We start from the raw sequence: 18,828 nt of genomic DNA on the forward strand, positions 1-18,828 counted from the left end.
GAGACAGGCCTGCTATGGGACTTGGAAACAAAGCATTTGGAAGAAATGTCACAGTGGAGAGTATTCCTCCCCTGACAGCGTTGGAGATCACTATGTATGCAAGTACACATGGGACACCTCTACTCTATTCTCGGGGAGTATATCAACTAGCACACAGTGAGCCCACCGTAAAAAAAGACCAGAAAATACTTCAACTTAAATAAAATAATTTCGTTCCCTCTCTCCTGAAACAGGTGACCTAGGGAAGGTTGACAGCTCTGTTCTGAAAATGTCATCTAAAAACCAAGCTGGCCAGTTCCCATGTCATCTTCAATATGCTTCTTCCACCTCTGGGGCCCAGGCCACTCCTGAAGTTATATAGTTTCTGAATTGGAGAAAAGGAAACATCCAGAGCAAGCCACTTTGCCTTTAAGGGGATGACCCAAATATTGCCTGCATCCCTCTCCTTCAAAAGCCACAGCCCCAACTTGGTCAGGTGACCATACCTAACTTGGGGGAGGCTGGGACTATAATCTATGGCTGAGTGATCATGTGCTCAGTTAAAACTTGTGAATTTTATTATGAAAAAGAAGAAGATGGAAATGGATCCTAGGGAATAATTAGCATGTCTGCCTGAGGGAAGGATTTGGGGTAGAGTTTCCTACAGTTCAGTACGTGGGGACTAAGCCAAAGAAATAAGCCTTGTTTCTCATGCTCAGACTCCTGGGGCCCAGGAAAATATGATTCATTAATACAGATCTTATGTCTGCAGTCTACTTATGAGCTACTTGAGGGAAGGGCAGAGATTGACAGCGGAAGGAGCCTCTACCTGGCACGGGGCTGGAGACTCTACATGCTTAGGGAGTGCTTGTTAACAAACTGTTTATTTATCAGTGGGCCAGGGAATTATTAATGCGTCCATTCTCTTCACCCTTTCTCGTAGATCGGTTTTTCCGGTTCCTGACTCTGCAGGATATTGGCAGATGCTATTGGTGGCCATTCCAGTATCCACTCCCTTCCCTTTTCTCATCAAAAGAATCCAATTTTGTTTGGGGCAGCCATATGACAATGAAGAACCTGCTTTCCTTGCCTCCCTTGAAACCAGAGGAAGCTATGTGTCATGGTCTGCTCGTTAGTGTCCTAGGGCTGCCATAACAAGGTACCACAGACTGGGTCACTTGAACAATGGGCATTTATTGTCACACAGTTCTGCAGTTCTGCAGGACTGGTTCCTTCTGGGGGCTGCGAGGGGAGGCTCTGCTCCAGCCCTCTCTCCTTGGCCTGTAGATGGCCACCTTCTTCCACTGTTCCTTTATATCGCCTTCCCTCCCTGCCTGTCTGGCTCTGTCCAAATTTCCCTGTTTTACTCGGACACTGTCATATGGGGTTAGAACCCACCCTAACAACCTCTTTTTACTCTGACCGCCTCTTTAAAGATACAGTCCCCAACTAAGGTCACATTCTGAGCTACTGGTGCTCAGGACTCCAACCCATCTGTTTTGGAAGGACATCCATGACAGAAGTGAAATAAAAACAGAACTCAGCTGGGGGTATTTGGACACGTGTTTACTTTCCTGATAAAACGAGACCACTTTCTTCCTGCCTTGAATGTGACTATGATCATTGTAGCCTCAGCTGCCATCTCTGACTGTGACAGAGGCCCTGAACCAACTCCAGTAACCTCAGGACTCCGGACATCTTGTCACATGGCTTTTATTCAGGATTTTGAGGAGATGTTTCTCTTATCTGCAGCCGAAAGCACTCCTAACCAGTCCAGCATCTTCCCAGATGGTTGTTCGTTCCCCTGCACCTGTTAGTGAACATTCAGAACTTCACGTAAGGACTTCCTCACTCATTTATCTTCCAATGTCTCATTTCGAGAGCCATGTAACTTCCAGAACAATGGCGAGGCACAGGCATACATCCTCCACCAAAGTGCCTGAGGAGGCTGGGCTTTGAAGAGATGCAATATTGGAGCTGAGAAGGCCACAGAGGACTGAAGACCCGAACCAGAAGAATTTTTGGAACAGGGGACGAGTAGGGTGGACAGGAAAGGGAAGTGGGGGGTAGAGGCAAAAAGCGGACAGGTCCAGTAACACTTGTTACTGTGAAGACGAGGGAAAGGGGATTTTCTAGGATTAGCAACATGGCAGGGCTTGGAGGAAATCCTAAGGGAACTTCCTCCATTGCTGAAATACGATAGTGCAAAATCACAGGCTGGATGCAAACTGGAGAATATCTAGTTCAGGTTTAGCAAACTCAGATGCTTCCAGGGTCCGGGCAGTAGCATGAGTGAGCAAATTTGCAAGTGAACACTGTGGAGAACCATCCACTGGTGCAGCAGCTGGAAGTCAGCTTCCAGTCTTGATCCTGCACGTGCTGGGCTCAGAACCGCTAAATCTGATTTTTCCAGAAAAGCTAGAAATCCATTTTCTTATGTTGAAATCTCCAGGCTTGTATTTATTTTTTTAATGTTTTATTTATTTATTCATGAGAGACAGAGAGAGGCAGAGACACAGGCAGAGGGAGAAGCAGGCTCCATGCAGGGAACCCAATGTGGGACTCGATCTCAGGTCTCCAGGATCAGGCCCTAGGCTGAAGGCAGTACTAAACTGCTGAGCCACCCGGGCTGCCCAAAATCTCCAGGCTTTTAATGTTGGAAATTCATCAAACAGTTTTGAACTATGTATGAGCCACACAGAATGCCTCTGTGAGCTAGTTGTGGTCACCAGCCCCACATCACATCCAAAGCAGGAGACCACATTACAGCCCCTCCACTGTAGACCTTGCCTTGAGCCCCTCCACTGACTCAGATTTCATTAAAAAAATCCACTAAACCCTGCACCTCCAGACATCAATCCACTTTTCTCCAGCAGCTCTAGAAGAGCAAAAGACTATTTCCTTGGTGCACCCATTGTAGCTTTTCCTTTGCCTGTTAAAATCATTCCCATACAGAGGCAACAGCCAAATCAGTGTCTTTTAGGCTCTCTATATGGAATAAGAGGCAGAGGAGATGGGTGCATATAAATATTTAGGAAGCCAAGAAGGCAGGTCACTGTGACTGGTTAGAGCTAAGAAGTGAGGAAAAGAGGAACGGAGGCTGACCTTTATTTTATTTATTTTATTTATTCATGAGAGATACAAAGAGAGAGGCAGAGACATAGGCAGAGGGAGAAGCAGGCTCCCTGTAGGAAGCCCGATGCAGGACTCAATCCCAGGATCCCAGGATCATGACCTGAGCCAAAGGCAGACACTCAACCACTGAGCCATCCAGGTGCCCCTGGAGGTTGACCTTTAGCCTCTGATGGTGCCACGTTCTAGGAAAGGGCATGCAGGGGGGAAAGGGGGCAGCATTGTGTGCTGACTCACAGGATGTATAGTTAGATGTGCTTGAGGGACATCCAGGCAGCAACAAGGAACCTGGGCTGAAGATATGGGTTTGGGAGCCCTGAGCAGATGCTGGCGCAAAAGGAGTGGGAAAGCTTAGTGGACAGAGATGTGGGGTGAGAAGGTAAGGAGACCAAAGGCAAAACTCAGAGAATGTCAACATTTCCATGAGGGGCAGTAGGGTAGCAGGGGGCATATGAAGACCAGCAAGGAGATCCCAGGAAGAGACAAAAGGATTCAGAAGAGAGCAGTGTCCAGAAACTCAAAGGATGAGAAAGGGCTGAGAAAAAGTGAACAGTCAGATGAGGACCAAAAAAGTGTCTGCTGGATGTTACATCAAAGTAGCTTCTGAGCTACTGCAGGGTGGAGGCCCAGCTGAAGGGATTGAAGAGTGAATAAATAGAAGCGAGAGCATGATACATCAGCAAGTGTAGATGTCAGAAGCATGGCTGGAAAGTAGGGAGGAAAACATGGCCATAGCTAGGAAGGATGTTGGGATCCAGAGAGGGATGTTTAAAGCTGTAAAGACTTGGGCATGTTTAAACTCTGATGCCTAAATAAATAAATAAATAATAAAATAAAATAAAATCAGAAGAGACAGGAAAAGTCCACTTGAAGAGACAGGAAAATATAAGCCTAAACTCTGAGGTTGCTAAACCTTATTTTTATAGCATAAAATGCCTTCTAGATAACCCCATGTCTTAATCTTCTCAGGCTTCCATAACAAAAATACCATAGGTTGGGTGACTTAAACAGTAGAAATGTATTGTCTTATAGTCCTGGAGGCTTGGAAGTTCAAGAGGAAGGTGCCAGTTAATTTGGTTTCTGGTGAGATCTCTTTTCCTGGCAGTAAACGACTACCTTCTTACTGCATCTTCATGTGGCAGAGAGAGCTCTGGTATTTCTTCCTTCTCTTTTTAAAAAAAATATTTTATTAATTTATTCATGAGAGACACACAGAGAGAGGCAGAGACACAGGCAGAGGGAGAAGCAGGCTCCATGCAGGAAGCCCGATGTGGGACTCAGTCCCAGGACTCCGGGATCACGCCCTGAGCCAAAGGCAGATGCTCAACTGCTAAGCCACCCAGGCGTCCCTCTCTTCCTCCTCTTATAAAGGCACCAGCCTTATGGATTAAAGCCTTATTCTTATGACTTTTTTTTAACCTTAATTACCTCCTTATAGGTTCCATCTCCAGATACAGTCACCCCATCTCCAAATACAATGCTGTATTGTATTTGGTTAGAACTTCAACACATGGATTAGAACTTCAACACCTGGATCGGAGGAGAGCAGATACAATCCAGGTCCTAGCACCATGTACTCACCTACCTATTATGGGGACAAGCTATTTGGCATTTTGTGGGCCTTCTTGGAACTGCCAAGCTGGAGCTCCCTTTACCTTACTCACCCTTCCTTTCTCCCCCTGCATTTTCTGTCCTCAAAGTAGAAACTCAAAGGGAGGACATTGCTAAGAGAGTTGCCTGGTGATCAAAATACAAGATGTTCTCCTGAAAGGAGGAAGGAGTCTGGAGCTTCCAAGAGAAACCCACTCATTCCAAGCCCTGAGTCTGGCTCAGTGTGACTGCTGTATAGACACATTATTCCCACCAAGGATGCCCCCAATACACTCTCAGCTTCAGTTGTTCAGTTATGTCATGATAAAAGTGAGTTCTTAGTATTATAGAAACCACTTTCTCCCAAGTCTAATCGCTGAACAATCTCTGTCTCTCACTACACTCATCCTGAGTCCACCCGCTAAGTTATTTATTTATTCACCAAATAGTACTGAACACACTCATGTGCCAGGCACTGCACTAGTCCCTGGGGTAAAGCAGGCTGCTTTTATGGACCTTACAGTCTAGAGAAGGGCCGGATAGTAATTAATCATACAACTATGCCTGGACAAGTCATATGCATGTGAGGCACACGGTGACCTGAGAGCCTCTAACAGGAGACTGAGCCCTGTTAGATAGGGAAGGGAAGGCTGCCCTGAGAAAATGCATCTGAGTGGGGATGGGGATAAGGAATGAGTAGAAGTCAACGAGGTGACTATGAGAGAATATATTGGTTTTCTATGCTGCATATAGAAAATAGTAACACATTTATACAGCTTTATTTTTTTGAACAAAAACTTAGTGACTTAAAACAAGACGTAGATTATCTCACAGTTTCTATGGGTCAAGAATAATAGCACGGCTTAGCTGGATCCTCTGCAAAGCTGAGATCAAGGTATGATACAAGGCTGCATTTTTCACATGGAGGCTTGACTGGGGAAGGATCCACTTCCAAGCTCATTCAGGCTTGGAAGTGGATTTTTTTTTTTTTTTTTTTTTTTGTGGCAACAGGATTCATGGCAGCTTGTTTCTTTAAAGCCAGTGAGAGCAAGAGCAAGACCAGCTGGGGTAGGGGAGGACTCTAAAGTAAGTGTGCTAGCAAGATGGAGTCCTACAAACACAATCACAGCAGTGACATTCCATCACCCTTGCCATAATCTGTTGGTTAGAAACAAGTCACAGTTCCCCTTATATCAAGGGTGTGAATGCCAGGAGAGGAGTGTCATGGCAGTCACCTTAAAATCTCTTCACCACAGAGAACAACCAGGCAAAGGGAATGGCACATGCAAAGGCCTTGTGATGGGAGACAGTGTGGTCCATGTGAAGAACAGGAGCACAGAAAATGAGAGGGAGAAACACAGAAGCTGAGGCCAGACCATGCAGGGCCTTACTCAAGATTCTGTGGGAAGCCATGGAAGAGAGAATGGCGACATAATCCAATTTGCACTTCTGGTCAGTACTATCCCAGGGCTTCTGAGCTGAATTCAGAGTGGATGGATGAATAACCCCACCTAAATCCAGCCAGAAGACCTGGATACAAGGAATTGTCACCAAGGCAGGTAAGTCCCATAGCTAGAAGCTCCATGAGGTCTGTTCTTGTTCACTCCTGAACCCAGAGTTGGGGCTATACTAGCATCTGAACAGATATTTCTGAATGAATTTGTTGATGGAGAGATAGAAGCCAGGTATCTTGTTTAGAGTCTGCATGGAGAATGAGATCCTGGGAGTCAGAGTTTTTCACCCTGAATCTCACAGCACCTACCTAGTCATCAAAAAAGGATTCTCACTGAGAGAGAGAGAGAGAAAAAAAAAGATTCTCATTGAAAACCCTGGGCTCCACCCAAGAGAGAGTAGAAGCTCCCTGGGGCAGAGTACCTCTTGCTTCAGTGTGGCAAGCCCCCACTCTTGGCTCTTGGCTCTGAGGCTCTGTAGACTGTGTGCTTTGCCTTTGGGCTGTGGCTAGCACAGGGCATGCACACCATTCACTGTTTGGATGACAGGACATTTCCATTTCAAAAGTGCTCTCTCTGGTTGGAGGTCAAGCTATCAAAACCAGAACATCCCACTGGATGTGGTGTGGCATTAAGTGTACTGCCCACTTTCTCCCTGCAGGCCAGGGGTAATACAGGGAAGATATTATCATGAAGAATCTTCTCCTTAATACTGGGATAGACAAGGAGAAAGACAGATGTTGAATTGTAGTAAACAGGCAGATGATAAACTGGCTTCAATGGAGGACTTTATTATGCCAAAGTAACCTTGAACAAACCAAACCTCATTTTCTGAAGTAAACTACCGACTTCTGTTGGCATCACCCAACAAAACCTCCAAAAGAGGAAATGCTGAGGCTGAAGCATGGCCCCTCTGGCATACTCAACAGTCACACATGCTGCTACGCCACCTGCTCCTCTTCTCCCAGCCTCATGGCCCCTGGCACCTTCTTGGCTCTGGATTGGTGCCTAATCACCATTCTTGTTGGCCAAACCTTGGCTGGGCCTGACATGTCATCTTTAGAAGAGCACTCTGTGTATGAGGGGTTCGCCTTCCCATTTTTCAGAGGACAGAATAGCTTCAAAGCTCATGGTCATACATCAAGCAGGTGGGAAAGCCAGCATTTGAACCAAAGAATGTCAAAGCCTATACACAGTAGACTGTTCCCAACCACAGCAAGAGGCTAGAGAATTTCTAGAGATACAGCAGGTGACCTTGGGCAAGCTAGTTTCTCTAAGGCTGCTCCCTCACCTGTAAAACAGGCATAATAATACCTACCTTGTATAGCAGCTGGGAATATACAGATAAGATCTCTAGAAGCCTCATACAACACCTGACTCAGTCTGGATGCCTATAAAAGTTATCTATGATTGTTATCACCTTCTGAACACAATCTGTCTCTTGTATTTCAGGCGCTCCGGAAATGGATGCTGTTCATTGCCCAATGTATTCAGAAATGTGATGATAAAGAATCGGTACCCAAGGGGCGCCTTCACCTAAGATGAAGGAGAAAATGTACAAGATGGCCAGCCAGAAGCAGGAACACTGGTCCTAGCTCCATGGGTCCTGGCTGCATGGTTTCAATGAAGTCATAACCTCTTTGAACCTCAGTTTCTTTATCTGTGAGATGTAGATGAGAATAATAATAATCACTTCTCAGCCTTTTGGCTAAGATCAAGTGGAGAATAATAAGCAGCCTCCATCATAGGGCTGTGGCTCAGCTTATGTGAGATAATGGTCTGAAAGTGCTTTGTAAAGTGGAAAAGTGTTATCCAAAGGTAAGGGGTGATTATCCTTTTGATGATATAGATTTTGCATGGATGGCCTCATTACAGAGGGTGGGGCCAGCCTCTCATTGCCCCTGCGGAAGACAGAGACAGAGGGCACACAGGCACCTGATAAATGCAGGGAGAAGGAATGAGTTTTAGAAGGCCTAGGTGGCCAATCCCTGAAATATTAGGCGATAGCGGGGCACCTGTGTGCTCAGTCAGTTAAGTGGCTACCTTCGGTTCAGGTCATGATCCCGGAGTTCTGGGATCAAGCCCCGCATCCTTGCTCAGCAGGGAGCCCGCTTCTCCCTCTTCCCCTGCCCCTCTCCCCATTTGTGTGTGTACACACTCTCAAATAAATAAACAAAAATCTTAAAAAAAAAGATTATAGGAAGGGCATCCCTGGGTTGGGCACCCCCCAGGCCACTTCCATTTTTTGCAACTACAATTATATCAATAAATGTTCAATTTTCCAAGGAAGGGCTGCCCAAATGTGGTGTGTTTTGCATATTCAATCCATACTTTGCAAGTTCAATGGCGGGACATCAGGTATGGACCTAGGGGTGTGTGTCTGTGGGGCCACAATTGCCCTGGCAGCTTCCCAATCGCCAACTACCTAGATAAACTTATTATGAGATAATACCCAAATAGTATATTTGAGGCCACATGAGGCCCTCCTTGTTCCTCATGGTAGGCTCTGGGAGAGGAGGCAGAGATATCTTTAAATTTTCATCTGACCGATAGACTGTGGTATATCCATAAATGGACTACTACTCAGTCATAAAAAGGAATGGACTACTCATACAAGCAAAATGTTATGCTGCATGACATATTAAACAATACATATGGTATGATTCCATTTATATAAAGTTTCAGAACAGATAAAGTGAATCAGTTGTGATAAAAAGCAAATCAATGATTCTTGCCTGGGGTTTGGGCTTTGATGTGGGGGGGTTTGATTACAAAAAGGTTTGGGGGACTTCTGGTGTGATGAAATGTCCTTTATCTTGACTATGGTGGTATTTGCAAGAATGGAGACATCTGTCAAAACTCATAGGCAAGCATACTTGAGAGGAGTGCATACCAATTACACCATAACCCAACTGAGAAACAAAAATTCTCATCTGAATAGGGAGGGCCTACACCAGACCAATCTGCCTGCAACTGTGTCTCCTGTTTATATCTCAGCTTCCACAAAAGCTTTATAAAGTTAGTTCGGCACGTACAGACCACAGGCTGGTTCTGAGCCAGGCCCCATGGGATGGGAGGCAAGGAAGTCCTTGTCCTTGTAGAGTTAGCAGTCCTGCAGGGGACCAGATGCAAAAGCAAACAACGCTCCTGCACAAGGTGGGTACAAGTGACCTCAGTGTACACAGGGCACTGCGGGAGCTCAGAGGGAAGGAACCAACCCTGGCTGGGGAAATGAAAGTCAAGGAAGGTCAACCTAAACGGAGTATTAAGTAAGAGTGTGGGCTAGGCAAGGAAGTGGGGGAGGAGACCATCTGTCCAGGTGGGATGTTCATTCACTCCATGGGATCTGGGGCGCCTCTGTCTTGTGTACTGCTATATCCCCTCCTCCAGAAAGTACCTGACACATAGTAGGTGTTCATTAAGGATTTGTTAAAGGACAGTATGACCAATATGGGAGTCTGCAAACTATAGCCTGTGGGACAAATACATCTGGCTGCCTGCTTTTGTTAAGAAAGTCTTACTGGGGGCTTCTGGGGGGCTCAGTCGGTTCAGCTTTTGTCTTTGGTTTAGGTCATGATCCCAGGGTCCTGCAATGGAGCCTCACATCAGGCTCCCTGCTTGGCGAGGAGCCTGCTTCTTCCTCTCCCTCTGTCGCTTCCTCTGCTTGTTCTCTCTCTGTCAGATACATAGATAAAATCTTTTTAAAAGAAAAAATGGAAGAAAGAAAGAAAGAAAGAGAAAGAAAGAAAGGAAGGAAAGAAGAAAGAAGAAAGAAAGAAAGAAAGAAAGAAAGAAAGAAGAAAGAAAGAAAGAAAGAAAGAAAGAAAGAAAGAAAGAAAGAAAGAAAAAGAAAAGAAAGAAAAGAAAGAACAAACAAACGTCTTACTGGACCCATACTCATTTGTTCACACATTGTCTATGGCTTCCCTCTTGCTACAATAATGAAGTTGAATACTTGTGACAGAAACCATCTAGTCTGCAAATGGTAAAATATTTACCCTCTGATCTCTTATAGAAAGAGTTTGCTAACTCCTGACCAAAGGCAGGAGGGGATGCTTGTGGAGTTTAACCCTTAATTACAGACTAGGAGAAAGGAAATTAAGTGAGGTGAGAACAGTGGGAATGAATGCTAGTGTTCAGTGACAAAATGTTTATATACATTTCCTTACTGTTTGTGGTGGATAGGTAGATTGGTGCACTCAACGCCTTTTCTAACTTTCTTCTGCTGTGCCTTCTCACACTACAGAAGCTGGAAAACTAAAAAATGTCATTTTCACATTCCCTGAAAGCAAGACCCCCAGATGTGTTTCAGAGGTCAAGATTATATCAGCAGATGCCTTCACGTAACACTTGAATTCAGAAGTGAGTTAGGTGGGGGTGGAGAGTGGGGTGCGGTGTTGTTTCAGGCACCACTATCTGGATGGATCCAGCAGGCTCTGCGTGGCTCTGAAGTCCCATCAGACAGCAGCTCTCTGATCCTTGATCGTGGCAAAGGTGGGGCGGGTGGCTGGGCCAGTAGCTGTTTACTCCCCAGCTTCCTGACTCTGGTCAGGGTAGCAGATCTCCTAGGTCAATTCTGCAGGGTTCTGAGGGTCATTCTTTGTTTTACGCACCTACTTCTCTGCCTCCTAACTGAAAGGCTATTTAAAAATGTGTTGGGGCGGGCAGCCTGGGTGGCTTAGCAGTTTAGCGCTGCCTTTGGCCCAGGGTGTGATCCTGGAGACCCAGGATCGAGTCCCATGTCGGGCTCCCTGCATGGAGCCTGCTTCTCCCTCTGCCTGTGTCTCTCTGCCTCTCTCTGTCTCTCATGAATAAATAAGAAAAAATAAAATAAAAATGTGTTGGGGCACCTGAGTGGCTCAGCTGTTTAAGAGTCTGCCTTGGGTTCAGGTCATGATTCCAGCGTTCTGGGATCGAGCCCTGCATTGGGGCTCATCAGGGAGCCTGCTTCTCCCTCTCCCTCTGTCCCTCCCCTCTGCTGTGCTCTTTCTCTCCCTGTCAAATAAATACATAAACAAACGATGTGTTATATACTTTAAATAAAACCAGGTAAACATATATTTAGCTCTTTATGTGTATTCACATTAGACACCCCCCCCCCAAAGTGAGAGCCGATTTTTTTTTTTAAGCATAAACCCATAAGGACTAAGAAGTCAGAAAAGGATATGGCACAGAACCAGTGATAGCAACAACATTCTGGAAGCTGGAAAGCAGAGAGACTCATGGTGACTGACTCCATAGAGTGGGAACAGTGGGGGCGGAGCAGCTAACAAGAAAAAGGCCAGTTTTTATCAGCACTCCAGGGAGGCTCACAGATCAGAGGTTCCAGGTACCTCTGCGATCAGGGGTGCAAGGTGTGGTTGGAGAGAGAAAGACTGGCTTAACGTCTTTAAAAGGAACAGCTGGAACCCACAAATCTCTTCCACTATCCTACCCAGCCAGCCACCTTTCCCTCCGTGACACCAGCAGGTGATGGGAGGTTTATCTTTGAGACAGGTTGAACAAGAGATACAGCAGGTTGGGGACCCCTTGGGCTTCAGAGACACACTGCAGGTGTAGCCTTAGGAAGGTGCTATACTGAAAGAAAGTGAAAGTCTGCATTCTGAATAGAGAGAGTCCCTGCTCTCTGCCTGGCCCCAGCTTGGCTTTCAGAACCTGGACCCAGACTTGTACTCCCCAGGCAGGAGAATGTAGGCTGCTTTTTGGGGGGAACAATGATCAGCAGAAGATAAAATATTTGTAGATACTGACATTTGGGTGACCCCTAGTGAAATAGATGGTCTGGATCAGATGACCACACAGAGAATCTCATCCTGAGATTAGCACCCCCTCCACCTCAGAGCTTCCTTTAAGTATTTCAGCCCCTCATGAATGGACAGCTGAAGATCATCAGGCACGTGAGGAATGCTTTTAACCTGAAAAAGGGAGCTTAAAAACAGTCAGAGAAAGCAAATTCAAGGAAATAGAGACAATGCAAGTTGGAAAAGACAACTCCAAAAAGACTCCAATATTTCAAGGAGATGAAAGTTAGTGCATTGTGTTAGACTGTTACATTGGCAGCCCCCAGTGAGCTCTAACTCCCAGTAAGTGGGATCCTGTCCCCTTCACCATTACTTCTGGGCTTGGCCATGTGATTTGCTTTAGCCAAATGGACATTAACAAGTGTGGTGCAAGCAGAGATTTATCAGTGCTTTCACACTGTGCTTCTCCTGTTAAAACACTTGCAATCTTTGAGACCTTGGGCAAGTGTGGTGGTTTTAAAATATGTCCATAAATCCTTGATGTCTCCCTTCAAAAGGTGGAGCCTGGGCAGCCCAGGTGGCTCAGTGGTTTATTTTTTTTTTTAAGATTTTATTTATTTATTCATAGAGATAGAGAGAGAGGCAGAGACACAGGCAGAGGGAGAAGCAGGCTCCATGCAGAGAGCCTGACTTGGGACTCAATCCAGGGTCTCCAGATCACGCCCTGGTCTGCAGGCGGCGCTAAACCGCTGCGCCACCGGGGCTGCCCTGGCTCAGTGGTTTAGCGCTGCCTTTAGCCCAGGGCATGATCCTGGAGATCCGGGATCGAGTCCCACATCGGGCTCCCTGTATGAAGCCTGCTTCTCCCTCTGCCTGTGTCTCTGCCTCTCTTTCTCTCTGTGTCTCTCATGAATAAATAAATAAAATCTTAAAAAACAAAACAAAACAAAAGGTGGAGCCTAATTCCCTCCCTAGAAAATATTGGTCTTACTTAGTGACTTGATTCTAATAAACAGAATGTGGCAGATGTAACAACATGATAGGTGATTTCTATGGCCAGTTCGTAAGAGTCACTGTAGCTTATTCCTTGTTCCCTCTCACAGTGCAATCACTCAGGCAGAAGCCAGCAGCCATCTCACAAGGACATTCAGGTGGCTCTGGAGAGGTCCACATGGTGAAGAATTGGGGCCTCCTGTCCCCTGCCATGTGAGTGAGCTTGGAAGCAAATCCTCTGACCCCAGTCAAGCCTTCAGATGAGGACAGACCTGGCAAACATCCTCACTGCAACCTTGTGAGTAACTGGCTTTCACATTTCTGACCTTCAAAGATTGAGAGATAGTAACTATGTATTGTTTCAAGCCAGGAGTTTGGAGTGATTTGTTATGCAAGTCATTCAACTTCCTTGAGCCTCAGTTCCCCATCTGTAAAATGGTTATAATAATGGAGGCTACTGTACAGGGTTGTTGTCAGGAATATATGAAATGGTGGTATGCATAAATTATTTAAAAGAGTGAGACATTGGACATTAGTTGCTGTCATGGTTATTGCTCAGTTGCTTCTAAAAATACTCTGCTGACCTAGAATGGTCCCACTTCCTTAAATTCCTCATCTAGGAGTAGCTTTCACCAGAGAATGTCACTTTAAGCAGCAAATTTTTGCCAAGACTATTCAATGGGGTGGGAAAACAGCCTTTTCAACAAATAGTGCCAGGTGGACTGGTTAGCCACATGCAAAAGAATGAAGGTGAATCCCTACCTCACTCCATATACAAAAATTAACTTAAAATGGAACAAAGATCTAAAAGTAAGAGCTAAAATTATAAACTTAGAAACACAGGCATGAATTTCTGTAATCTTAGATTAAGCAATGGTTTCTTAGATATGATACCAAATGCACAAGCAACTAAAGGAAAAAAAATAGGACATTACTGAAATAAAAAACTTGTGTTTCAAAGATTACCATCAAAAAAGTGAAGATAAAAAACAAACAAACAACAACAACAAAAAAAAAAAAAGTGAAGATAATCCATAGAATGAGAGAAATTATTTGCAGGTCTTATATCTGATGAGGTTCCAGTTTTTGGAATATTAACAAAAAACACTTAAAACTCAATAAAAAACAACCCAATTTTAAAATGGGCAAATTAGGGGGGATCCCTGGGTGGCTCAGTGGTTTAGTGCCTGCCTTTGGCCCAGGGCGTGACCTGGAGTCCCGGGATCGAGTCACACGTCGGGCTCCCTGCGTGGAGCCTGCTTCTCCCTCTGCCTGTGTCTCTGCCCCTCTCTCTCTGTCTGTGTCTCTCATGAATAAATAAACAAAATCTTAAAAAAAATAAAATGGGCAAATTATTTGAATAAACATTTCTCCAACAAGATACACTCTGGAACGCTGATGGGTGCTCAATACCATTAGTCATCAGGGAATGCAAATCAAAACCACAATGAGATACCTCTTTACATCCACAAGAGGCTATAATGAAGAAGACAGATAATAACAAGTATTGGCAAAGAACCTGTATACACCATTGATGGCAATGTGAAACGGCACAGCCACTCTGAAAAACAGCCTGGGAGTTCCCCAAATGGTTAAATCTACATTTACAATTCTATCCCTAAGTGTTCACCCAAGAGAATTGAAAACGTACTCACACAACACTTGTACACAAATGTTCATAGCAGTGCAATTTGTAATAGCCATTAAAAGGAACAAAGTAGGGCAGCCTGGGTGGCTCAGTGGTTTAGCGCCACTTTCAGCACAGGGCATGATCCTGGAAACCCAAGATTGAGTCCTACATCTGGCTCTCCCTGCATGGAGCCTGCTTCTCCCTCTGCCTGTGTCTTTGCCTCTCTCTCTGTGTGTGTTCTCGTGAATAAATAAATACAATCTTAAAAAAATATATCTTTAAAAAAAAAGGAACAAAGTATTGACATGTGCTACTTATAGTTGAACTTTGAAAATGTGTGAAATGGAAGAGACCAGTTGCAAAATAAGGAAAGCTATATAACCAGAAAGTAGATTATTGGTTGCCTAGGGCTGAGGAGGTTGGAGGTAAATGTGAGCCACTGCTAGTGCATATTGGGTATCTTTTCAGGGTGAAAAAATGTTCTGAAAGCAGATGGTGGTGATGACAGTTGAACGAGTTTGTGAATGACTAAAAAACCACTGAGTTGTATATTTTAAAAGGCTAAAATTTATGGTAAACTATTATATCCCAATAAAGCTGTCACACAAGTAAAGAACACGTTTTTAGAAAGAGTGTGAAAAATTATTTGACTAAGTTTTTGGGTTTTTTTTTTTTAGGGTAGTGTAGAGGTGATGAAATCCATCCATACATGCACATACACAACCATATGCATGCGTGCACATACACACACACATTTAATTCTAGGCCAGAAACCAGAACAGGTGACTATGATGCCTTTTGTTTGGGGAAAGAAGACACACCAGAGCTCCTCAGACACACTGCTTGATATTCTCTCTCTCTCCCTCCTCCTCTGTCCTCTCCCCACTCATGTTTGCTCTCTCTAAAATAAATAAAATCTTTTTTAAAAAATAAAAATATTTATTTATTTATGTAATCTCTACACCCAACCTGGGGCTTGAATTTACAGCTCTAAGATCAAGATTTTTTAATTTTTTAAAAAACAAAAATTCTAGACCTCCATTAATTTCAATATGACCTTCCTAGAAGATAATTATTTGTTAACTGTGGGGAATCCCTGGGTGGCTCAGCGGTTTAGCATCTGCCTTTTGCCCAGGGTGTGATCCTGGAGTCCCAGGATTGAGTCCTGTGTCAGGCTCCCTGCGTGGACCCTGCTTCTCCCTCTGCCTGTGTCTCTGCTCCTCTCTCTCTCTCTGTCTTTCATGAATAAATAAATAAAAATCTTTAAAAACATTATTTGTTAACTGTGTTAAACAGTTTATATGCTTCACTCACAGGACTACTCAGTGAGGTAACAGTGTTATGTCCATAATATGGATGAGGCTCAGAGAGTGTAAGTATCTTGCTTATGGTCACATAGCTGTTAACAGGAGAGCTCCTTTCTGTACCTCAGGTTGACTGTCAAAATGAATTTAAAAAACAGATGATACTTCCCTGTCTTTGTGATTTCAAAATTGTCAACCTTATTTAGTTTATTTCATTCCATATTCCAACCCAGTCTTTGGGCAGAAAGATCTCCCTGTTCTTCCCAGAACACCCCAAAATCCATAATCAAAGAGAGATCAAGGAGGGGAGCATGTTGTAATCATATACTTTGTAAGCTTTATACAGTTGTAAAATAGTATCTCACCTTTTCCTTCCTCTAGAAAGTGCCTCTTTCTTTCTTTTTTAATTTTAATTTTTTGAAATTTGAATTTTTAAATTTTTAAAAAAGATTTTATTTATTTATTCATGAGAGACACACAGAGAGAGAGAGAGAGAGAGAGAGAGAGAGAGAGAGAGGCAGAGACACAGGCAGAGGGAGAAGCAGGCCCCATGCAGGGAGCCTGATGTGGGACTCGATCCCTGGTCTACAGGATCACACCTTGGGCCGAAGGCAGCACCAAACCTCTGAGCCACCAGGGTTGCCCCAATTTTTTGAATTTTTAAAAAAATATTTTATTCATTTATTCATGAGAGACACACAGACAGAGAGACAGAGACATAGGCAGGGAGAAGCAGGCACCCTACTGGGAGCCTGATGTGGAACTCAATCCCAGGACCTCAGGATCACAATCTGAGCCAAAGGCAGATGCTCAACTACTGAGGCACCCAGGTGCCCCTTCTCTCTCTCTCTCTTTCTCTTTTAATTTATTTAGGAGCATCTGAGTGGTTCAGTCCATTGAGTGGTTGGCTCTTTGTTTCAGCTCAGGTAATGATATCTGGGTTGTGGAATTGAGCCCTGTGTTGGGCTCCAAGCTCAGTGTGGAATCTGCTTGATATTCTCTCTCTCTCCTTCCTCCTCTGTCCTCTCCCCACTCATGTTTGCTCTCTCTAAAATAAATAAAATCTTTAAAAAGATTTATTTATTTATGTAATCTCTATACCCAACCTGGGGCTTGAATTTACAGCTCCAAGATCAAGAGTTGCAAGCTCCACCACCTACTGAGCCAGCCAGGCGCCATATGCAAAGGACATATGCAAAGCCATGGAAACTTTCATGGTTGAGCTCAGGCTCCTCCAACTCTGGGGACCTCTATGGTGCAGGGCAGGAGGGGTTCTTCTTTCTGAATTCTTGGACGCTTATCACAAAATCAGTTCCATGTCATGCTCTGGCCCAACCTGACCACCAATAACAATGTTTGCTTCACTGTGTAAGTTTTCTTGCTTGCTTACTAAGCAATTGATTGGCGCTCTCGGTAGTGAGGACTAGTAGCTATTTTATTTGGGTTAAACACTCAATATCTCTTAGCTTCAATTTCCTCATTCGCAAAATGGGAATGATAGCTATGTTGGTGGTACCTGTGATTCTCTTTCCAATTCCATTTAGGGTATGTTGTAGGCAGAGACAATGCTGCCTAGAGCAGCAGATCTCAAAATGTGATCTGGAGATCCCTGGGGCGGGGGGGGGGGGGGGTCCCTGAGACCCTTTCCAAGATTCTGTGAGGTTTCCTATTTTCAACTACTTACCTGTGTGAATCTGGCTTTCCTTCATGCACTTGAATCAAAATAACACATCACAACAGATCGAGTGCAGAAACAGATGTGAGGCTCCAGCTGTCTTCTACGAATCACATGTTAAAATGTCTGCCAAAATGTAAAACAATGCCACTGTTCTCAGTAATTTCTTTTTGTTTTGAAAAATAGAATTTTTAAAATAAAAATACGTTAAATGTAATGACATTATTTTATCAAGCAACCTATTTAGAATTCTCAGTTTTAATTTCGAATACAGTAATTATCAATAGCTATAACCCACACCAAGAAAAGCTCTTGGGAATCCTCAGTTATTCTTAGGAATGTAAACTTTGAAAAGTTTGAGAACCTCAGAGGAAAGACCAGCGTTTCAAAACTAGATTTTTCAGGTACCTTGTGTCCTTAATCTTTCCTTGTGCTTCAGTTCCTTTCTAACACAATACTCACCCTTGTGACATGAGTAGCTATTAATCTCTTTGTTTTCTTAATGTGTAGATTTTGCATTACGTGGGTCTGGAAGGGACTGTCTCTGGCAGGATACACAAGTATACAGAAGTGCACAGCTGGTACCAGGGCTCTCCCCGGGAAAGGGGAATTGGGAAACCAGTCCAGACAGCAGTCCTGATTCTTTTTCTTTTTTTCTTTTTTCCTGATTCTTTTTCTAATGCATCATGCATGCATCGCCTATACCTACTATGGGGCAATTAAAAGTAAAATTACACTTTTGTTTAGATGGCTAGAAAACAGAAGTTGGCTCAAGTAAAGTGGTGTTGACCAGCGATTGGCAAAAAAAAAAAAAAAAAAAGGGCTGCCCTTTTTGGCTCAGCAGTTCAGCGCCACCTTCGGCCCACAGCGTGGTCCTGGAGACCCGGGATCAAGTCCCACATCAGGTTCCCTGCATGGAGCCTGCTTCTCCCTCTGCCTGTGTCTCTGCCTCTCTCATAAATTAATATTAAAAAAAAAAAAAAAAAAAAAAGCTTACTGGGTTCTCCACCCCCACCCTGGCGTAGCTCTCAAACACTCGGCGCAAGGGACCGCGAACTCGCGTCCGGCCCGCAGGGGCTCGGCCCCGCCCCTCCGTGGCCCCGCCCCTCATCGGCCCCGCCCCCTCCACAGCCCCGCCCCTCACGTCACTTCCGCCGACCAGCTTCCCCGAACTCCCTCTGGCTCCCGCCTTCGCCCGCTTCCGGTCGTCGTCGTCGCCGCTGCTGCCGCTGCTGCTGCTGCTGGGGCTGCTGGCGGAGGCCGGAGGATCGGGCGGCGGCGGCGGCGGCGGCTGAGAGGGCGGCGGCGGGAGCGGAGCGGGACGAGGGAGCGA

The 18,828-nt window shown here is 44.8% G+C and overlaps 1 long non-coding RNA gene across 2 annotated transcripts; it reads right to left on the minus strand.

Annotated features, from left to right (window-relative positions):
• Positions 1–1,542: 1,542 nt before the first annotated feature.
• LOC111095471 lies at positions 1,543–18,579 on the minus strand. 2 transcript variants are annotated; one of them, XR_005357582.1, is made up of 3 exons: positions 18,493–18,579; positions 17,505–17,621; positions 1,543–1,789 (listed from the first exon to the last, which is right to left on the minus strand). It is a non-coding gene; the product is annotated as an uncharacterized LOC111095471 (long non-coding RNA). The 2 variants fall into 2 exon arrangements; XR_005357583.1 differs by lacking the exon at positions 18,493–18,579 and adding an exon at positions 17,958–18,269.
• Positions 18,580–18,828: the final 249 nt, after the last annotated feature.

This window comes from Canis lupus, chromosome 4 (genome assembly GCF_011100685.1).
Source record: "Canis lupus familiaris isolate Mischka breed German Shepherd chromosome 4, alternate assembly UU_Cfam_GSD_1.0, whole genome shotgun sequence".
NCBI classification, from domain to species: Eukaryota; Metazoa; Chordata; class Mammalia; order Carnivora; family Canidae; genus Canis; species Canis lupus.